Source organism: Triticum dicoccoides, chromosome 4A (genome assembly GCF_002162155.2).
Source record: "Triticum dicoccoides isolate Atlit2015 ecotype Zavitan chromosome 4A, WEW_v2.0, whole genome shotgun sequence".
Classification (NCBI taxonomy): domain Eukaryota; kingdom Viridiplantae; phylum Streptophyta; class Magnoliopsida; order Poales; family Poaceae; genus Triticum; species Triticum dicoccoides.
This window is the reverse complement of record NC_041386.1, coordinates 430,249,657-430,258,528: the sequence shown is the minus strand read 5'-3', so window position 1 is coordinate 430,258,528 and position 8,872 is coordinate 430,249,657.

Here is an 8,872-nt window from a genome sequence, read left to right as displayed (position 1 = left end):
GACGAGGAGGTAGAGGGGGTCGCGGCGGATCTGGGGAGCGTGTCGGGAAGGCGTGGGAGAGGCGGTGGCTACGGTGATGCCCATCGGCGGCGGCGGTGGTTCTCGGGTGAGAGAGAGAGCAGGGGGAGAGGAGGAGGGAGAGAGTGAGAGGGCGGTCGGGGCTGCGTGGCGTCGTCCGGGGCGTTCCAGGCGACGAGGAGGAAGCAGGAGGTGGCCAGGGAAGCAGGAGGTGGAGACGCGGCGGTGCGCGCGCGTCGGCACGCGCCGTTCCCCTGTCGGGGAGGAAGACGACAGAGGAGGGGGGGCCAGGTGGGCTGGGCCGCCTGCTGGCTGGGCCGGCCTGCTGCGGCTGGGCTGCACAGGGGAAGCCCCAGGTAAGCCCCTCCTTCTTTTATTTCTGTTTTCTATTTTTTTCTGACATTGTTTTGATTTAATAAAATACTAAATCAATTTTATTTTATTATGCCAATTTTTGTAGGAGCTAGATATATTATTCCAGAGCTCCTTTATAAATGGCATAATTTTTGGACCATATTTCATATATATAGAAATATATTTCCAATGCAAATATTTATCGAATTAATCCAAATGGCCAAAATAAATATCCATGAGCTCCTAAAAATATTGTTTTGATTTTTATCTCTGTCCAATATTTTCAGAGAGCAACATGAGCATTTTCTTGGACCCTTTTGGAGAGATTTTTATTTGGGTCATTTTCAAAAATGATTCTGAGGGTTCCACCAATCCTCATTTCAAATTTAAATGAAATTTAAACATGATGCACAAATGACTAGCTAGTCTAGGTCATACCAGACTAGGGATGTGACAACTCGCCCCCACTTGAAAGAATCTCGTCCCGAGATTCAGGGGTCGACGGAAAGAAAGCGGGGTACTCCAGTCGAAGACGATCTTCTCGCTCCCAAGTAGCTTCTCTCTCGGAATGATGAGACCACTGAAGTTTGAGAAACTTGATGTTCTGACGTCGAGTGACACGCTCTGCTTGATCAAGAATGCGAACCGGGTACTCTCGGTATGTGAGGTTATCTTGGAGATCAAGCGTTTCGTGGTCCACTCCGCGGATAGGATCCGAGAAGCAACGCCTGAGTTGAGAGACGTGGAAGACATCATGAACTCAAGAAAGATGTGGGGGTAGTTCCAATTGGTAGGCAACCTCTCCTCGTTTAGCGAGAATGCGAAAGGGACCAATGTAACGAGGAGCCAACTTGCCCTTGATACCGAAACGATGGGTACCCTTCAAAGGAGTAACCCGAAGGTAAGCTTGGTCGCCAATTTCATAAATCATATCCTTATGATGACGATCGTACTGGCTTTTCTGACGAGACTGGGCTGTTTTCAAATTCTCACGAATGATGCGAACTTGCTCTTCTGCCTCCTGGATCATGTCCGGTCCAAAGAATTGTCTTTCACCGGTTTCTGACCAGTTCAAAGGTGTTCGACATCTTCGTCCATAGAGAACCTCAAAAGGAGCTTTCTTGAGGCTGGATTGGTAGCTATTGTTATAAGCAAACTCGGCGAAAGGAAGACATTTCTCCCAATCCATACCGAATGAGATAACGCAAGCTCTGAGCATGTCTTCGAGAATTTGATTGACCCGTTCCACCTGACCACTCGACTGAGGGTGGAAAGCGGTACTGAAGGAAAGATGGGTTCCCATGGCAGTTTGGAAACTCTCCCAGAAATGAGAAGTGAAAAGACTGCCACGGTCTGAATTGATCTCTAGTGGAACACCATGAAGTGACACTATTCGAGAAATATATAAGTCAGCGAGCTGACTAGCAGAGATATTTTCTCGAACAGGAAGAAAGTGAGCCACTTTGGAAAGACGATCAACGACTACGAAGATAGCATTATTCCCTCTCTTGGTCCTGGGAAAGCCGGTGATGAAGTCCATACCAACTTTATCCCATTTCCATTCAGGAATAGCTAAAGGCTGAAGGGTGCCAGCAGGTCTTTGATGCTCTGCCTTAACGCGACGACATACGTCACATTTAGCAATGAACTCAGCGATTTCTCTCGTCATCCTAGTCCACCAGAACCTCTGGCGTAGGTCCTGATACATCTTAGTGCTACCGGGATGAATCGTGAGAGGAGATTCATGCGCCTCCTTAAGAATCAATTGTCGCAGATGTTGATTCTTGGGAACCACCAAGCGATTCTCAAAGAAAACAACACCACGATCATCCATAGAGAAACATCCACCAACTCCCTTCTTAATGTTTCTCTTGATCCGAGAAATTCCTGTGTCTTGCTTTTGAGCAGCGATAATCCGATCTTCAAGATCAGGTTTCGCCACCAGGGTAGAAAGGAATCCGCGAGGAGCTATGTGAAGATTAAGCTTACAGAATTCCTCATGGAGAAGTGGTTGGCCTTGCTGCAACATGAGATTGTTGCAATAGGATTTACGGCTTAGCGCATCAGCCATGACATTGGCTTTGCCTGGGGTGTAGGTAATCCCTAGATCATAATCTGTAATCAACTCCAACCAACGTCTTTGCCTAAGGTTCAAATCTGGTTGGGTGAAGATATACTTGAGACTCTGGTGATCGGTGTAGATCTCGCAACGTTTTACCAAGGAGGTAATGTCGCCAGGTCTTGAGTGCATAGACTACGGCTGCAAGCTCTAGATCATGTGTAGGATAATTCTCCTCATGTGGATGCAACTGTCGGGATGCATAGGCAATCACATGACGATCCTGCATAAGAATGCAACCTAGTCCCTGTCGTGAGGCGTCACAGTAGATAATAAAGTCTTTAGTGAAATCCGGTGGCACAAGTATGGGAGCAGAAGTCAGGCGTCTTTTCAGTTCCTGAAAACTGTACTCACACTGTGGGGACCACTCGAACTTTTTATCTTTCTTGAGAAGTTCCGTGAGGGGTTTGGCTACTTTGGAGAAGTTTTCAACAAAGCGGCGACAATAGCTGGCTAGACCAAGGAAGCTCCTAACTTGTTTCACGGTCTCAGGTGGAGTCCAATCGAGAACGGCTTGAACTCTCTCGGGATTGACAGCAATGCCCTTACCAGAGATTACGTGGCCTAGGTAGGTCACTTCTGACAACCAAAATTCACACTTGGAGAACTTGGCATAAAGACGGTGCTCTCTGAGTTTTTCTAACACAAGTCTAAGATGTTCGGCATGCTCTTCCTCGTTCTTCGAGTAAATAAGAATATCATCGAGGTAAACCACGACGAACTTATCTAAGTACTCCATGAAGATCGAGTTCATCAGGCGGGAGAATGTGGCTGGGGCGTTGGTTAGGCCAAAGGACATGACGGTGTACTCGTACTGGCCATAACGAGTGACAAAAGCTGTCTTGGGAATGTCCCCGTTTCTGATCTTGATTTGATGGTATCCTAACCTTAAATCCATCTTGGAGAAGACTGAGGATCCAGCGAGCTGATCATACAGGTCGTTGATCCTGGGAAGCGGATACTTGTTCTTTATCGTGACCAAATTAACGGGACGATAATCTACAACCATCCAGTCCGTACCGTCTTTCTTCTTGACAAAGAGGACGGGGCAAGCCCAAGGAGAAGAACTAGGACGGATGAAACCCTTTTGCAAGGACTCATCGAGTTGTTTCTTAAGCTCGGCTAGTTCTAAGGGTGCCATCTTGTAAGGTCTCCGGGAGATTGGAGCTGTTCCTGGGATAAGATCTATGACGAACTCTACATCTCTGTCAGGTGGAACACCTGGCAGTTCCTCTGGAAAGACATCCGGAAAGTCACGGACTACCAGAATATCTTCAAGGTCTGGAAGAGGGCTGGCATTAAGAGAATAGAGCTGACGCTTTGCAACTCTAGTGGAGACAGTGACTATCTTGCCAGATGGGTGTGTAAGCTGAACAGATCTGGTGTAACAATCAATCTTGGCATGATGAGCTGTCATCCAGTCCATACCCAAGATGATGTTAATATCTGAGGACTTGAGGGCTACAAGTGATGCAAGGAATACACGTCTGTCAACAAGGATTTCGTTACCATGGCTTACACTAGAGGTTTGCCATTTGGATCCAGGAGTTTGGATGACTAGCGGAGTTGGCATTTCACAAAATGACAGGTTGTGCAAGTTAGCATAGCTTTCAGAAATGAAGGAGTGAGATGCTCCAGTATCGAATAGAACTGATGCTGGGTGACAATTGACAAGGAGCGTGCCAAGAACGACATCTGGATCATCATGAGCGTCTTTAGCTGAGACGTGATGCACACGTCCACGTTCAGTGGAAACTGACTTGACACTGATCATCTTGCGTGATGGCTTAACACAGCCAACAGTCTTCTCGGGCTGAGGTGGAGCATAACTAGTTTGAGAGCAATCACGTGCATAGTGTCCTGGCTTCCCGCATGTGAAGCAAGTCCCTGAGGTTGGACGGGGACCCGCACTAACAAGCGGTCTACCAGTAGGCCTGGGTGGAACATATGACTGAGCTGGGGGAGGCACCACATGAGATGACCTCGGTGTATAACCGGAAGGAAGAGCGGAGTTTGGAACCCAAATCCGGCGTTTCTGGGAACTAGGACCGGAGGAAGATCCCAAATCACGGGTGTGCTTACGAGACTCCTCGTAAGTGAGCTGAGCTGTCTCTGCATTAATGGCCTTGTTCACAAGGGCTTGGAATGTATCACAATGATGCAGGTGGAGATCACGATGCAACTTGGGGTTGAGACCCTTTCGGAACCTAGCCTGCTTCTTGGCGTCCGTGGACACTTCTTCTGTGGCATAACGGGCGAGGTTCTCGAACTCTCTGCTATAAGCATCAACAGCCATCTTATTCTGGGTGAAACTACAGAACTCTTCTCTCTTGCGATCAATGAGGGCCTGGGGAATGTGATGCTCGCGAAAAGCCTCAGTGAAATCCTTCCAGGTAGGAATCTGGCCGGCTGGAAGCAAAGTCTCATAGTTCTGCCACCAAAGACTAGCAGGACCTTCTAGGTGGTATGTGGCATAAGTGACCTTGTCATCTTCAGCTACGCTCGCGGAACGCAGCTTATGGGTGATGCTACGGAGCCAGTCATCTGCATCGAGTGGCTCGATGGAATGATGAAAGGTAGGTGGGTGCAAACGAATGAAGTCATGAATGGTAGCAGACCCTTTGAACTGATGTGCCGTGTTCTCCTCGATACGTGCCAACAAGCGGTTGGACTCACGCTTGTTCCTCTCCATTTCTAACATGAACTCTGTCAACGAAGGCTGGTCAGGAGGATCCTCATTCCTACCATCTCCGTGGTTCTGGCTACGAACAATAGAACTTCGCTTAGCTGATGACATCCTGAGAACGAAACCAAGGACGGAATCAGCATCAACTATGGACTGAAGAATGTAGGACAAGAAGTTAGTACCTATCGAACTCCTAGGGAAAGTTCGGCAGCATAACGACAGTAAAATGCCCAAAATGAGACATCCTACTAAAAATGGGGTGGTAACATACTCATCAGCATTACTCAAGGTTCTGAGATCATACTAAACAGACTACACCGGAAATACTCAAAACTAGGGTATGACTCTGATCAACCAGTCCTATGGAACTACGGAGTAGTAACACGTGATCCTGATAGACGGAAGAGAAGCCTAGTTCCTTAACCCCGTAGGAAAGATAGGACGACTCAGATCAGAAGGTCATGAGGTAACAATCAATTCCCTTACATAAATAAAGAATTTCTAGACTCAACTTCGACCAGTATGGCTTGGTAATCCTACAGGCAGTCAGGCTCTGATACCAACGCTGTCAGGACCCCGACTCGATGTCACATCGATCTAGCCGGTAACACCTCATATCACTTTGCGGCCTCACGCACGGTATCCCCACGGGTGTCGCCTTACCTTTGCCCGGGACCGTTTGCTCCTTTTGGCTCACGTATATGATAGTGTCGCTAGCATCCATATGATAAGGAGCCCGGGCTGACATGACTAGTCGTAAACCCAAAGTGGCACAGACTTACAGGGACAGGCATCCATGACCCAGCTTCGAACGTGTCGGTCATCAGCAAGTGGGTCCGGGCTGTAGCACTGGGCTAGCAGGACTCTGGTAAACTGGGCTGTAGCGGGCTAACAGGACTCCGGTACTCAAAGCGTGACGTTTCCCCGAAGGGACAGACACAAGAACGAAGAAGGACACATGCCGGCCAGCCTAAGTGTTCCGGAGCAGTAGCAAGCTACCAGGGCTCAGTGGAAGCACTAGGAGACATTTCCCGGTAAGAGAGGCTACTAAGAATAAACAACTAGATAGTCAGATCCCACACATAGCAATACACATTACACGTACGCATAACATGCAGGTATGTGCTGTACAACATGGCATCACAGCATAACTCAACAACTTATATAGATAAAGGCTCAGAAGAGCCATCACAACATTATTACAAACAGGGGTCACATGACCCAACAGTCAGAGCAATCAAGCAACAAGCGGAAGCATTACATGTCTGAGTACAGACATCTATAAATGAAAAAGGCTGAACGCCTGACTTTCTACAACGTCCGATCAAGATCGTAGCTGAGGTACTAGCTACTAGTCGAAGTCCATGAGAACACTACTAAGACCGAAGTCTCAGCTGCAAAAACATAAATAAAGCAACATGAGTACAAAGGTACTCAGCAAGACTTACATCAGATCCTATCGTATATGCATTTGTATCAAGAGGGTAATGTGGGTTTTAGTTGCAGCAAGCCAGCTTTGACTCTGTGGCTATCCTATTCTACGACTACCAGAAACTCTTGAGGTGAAACAACGTACACGAGTCCACTAATCACCACACAATACACTACTATGGATTCATCCCCGTCTCCCTACGAGAAGGCCATCCATAGCACTCACACTTGTCTTGAGCATTTTATAGTATCCACTTCAAGTTGTCTATGTACCATGTAAGCATCCAAGAAGTCCATAACCGCGGACCCGGCTATTCGAATAGATCATGTTAACCCTGCAGGGGTGTACTTCTTCACACACGCTCTCGCCACTTACCGCCATGTACACGTCATGTATCTCGGCAACCTTCAAGCGGAAGCCTGGCGAGGGTGTCGGCCACGACCTGACTAACCACACAAGACTCTAGCCCAGGTTTATCGCCTATTCGGGTTCCTTCCGCAAGGAGATCCGGCCGGGGTGTCGCTCACGGCCCCAAACGATGTGAGCAGGGTTCCCGAGCCCACCAACCAGGTACCACTCGGTACACCGTGCCACGTGTGCCTAGTCTGTCCCAAGCCCACCCTGCCGGGTGCCACTTGGTAGAAAAATAGCACTACCTACAAACACCAGAAACTAGTTGCGACTCCTGGACAGAGATCAAGTTGGTTAATAAGTCGAGAGGGCTTGGAGCGCCCGGAGCCCAATGTGTGGTAGTATCGGGTCATTGGACAACATACACGGAACTCAGGGCTTAAGGACGGTTCCAGTGAGACAACCCACCATGTACTCCTACATGGCCTCTCACCGCTACCTTTACCAAATCGTGTTCACACTCTTAACTCTCAGCATCAGAACATATCGTGACACTCCAATTCATTCCCAATGAATCAGACCTGACACAACTCTAAGCAATAGCAGGCATAGCATGGTAGGAACACATCAGTGGCTTCAATCAACTCCTACACATGCTAGTGGGTTTCAACTATTTACTGTGGCAATGACAGGTCATGCAGAGGAATGGGTTCAACTACCGCAGCACAAAGTAGCAGATGAATCGTTGTTGTCCTAATGCAATAACTGAGAGCAGGAGCCAGAGAGTAGGGTTTTATCGAAATGAACAAAGGGGTTTGCTTGCCTGGTAAATCAACAAGGGAGGCACTGCTTCACAGACAGGTACTCTGGAACGTCTCCGGAGTAGGACCTATCGAGAAGGAACGGTGCCGGCAATCAAAACACAATCATATGCAACAATATGATGCATGAACATGGCATGTAGATGTGATGCTGTTTGAGCTAATGCATCTAGTAAACATTTGGTTTGAAGTCCATTTGAACCAAAGGTTCAAATGCATTTCTAAATTTAGTCTCTTATATATGCCCTAATGTGTTTTCCCATATTCAGCATGTATAAATTGGTTTTTCATGCATGAAACTAGTACAGATGGAAAGATTGCATTTTTCTGATAATTTTTCATATATAAATTATTTTAATCTGAGCTACGGTTGAATTGATATGAATTTTTGAAGTTTTGAATAATTTCTGGATTTTCTGAATTATTTTAATTCCAGAAAATATATAATTGCGTCAGCATGACGTCATCACGACGTCAGCGGTCAACTGGGCTGGTCCGGGTCAAACCTGACGTGTGGGACCCACACGTCAGTGACAGGGGGGATTAAACAGGGGTTAATTAGTTTAATTAAAAGGTTAGGGGGGGTCGGGCCCACTGTCAGTGTCAGGGGGGGGTTAGTTAACGGTGATTAGCACTAAGCTAATCACCTGACGGGCCGGCCCCACATGGCAGGGCTCAGGCGACGGGGCTCGCCGCCGGCGACCTCTGGACGCGGCGGAGTCCGCGCCACAGGCCACGGGGACGGCGTCTGAGAGCACCGGGGCGTAGCCCGGGCTCTCGCGCATCTGGTGGGACAGGTGGGAGGAGCGGGGAAGGCCGGAGCTCGCCGGAGCAAGGCTCGCGGTGGCGGCCGGAGCTCGGCAACTTGCGGCCGCGGCGTTGTGGTGCACGGCAGTGGAAGCGGAGGGCTCCTACGGCCTCCTGGCGTCACCAGGAACACGGTGACGCGCGCGGAAGTGACCGGCTTGGGCTCGTGCCACCGTGGCGCCATGGCCGGCGGCGAGGAGCTTACGGGCGCGGTGGCGAGCTAGCTAGACGGGGCAAACGGACACGGGGAGGAGGGGGTTCGGTGCGGGGGCTCACCGCGGAAC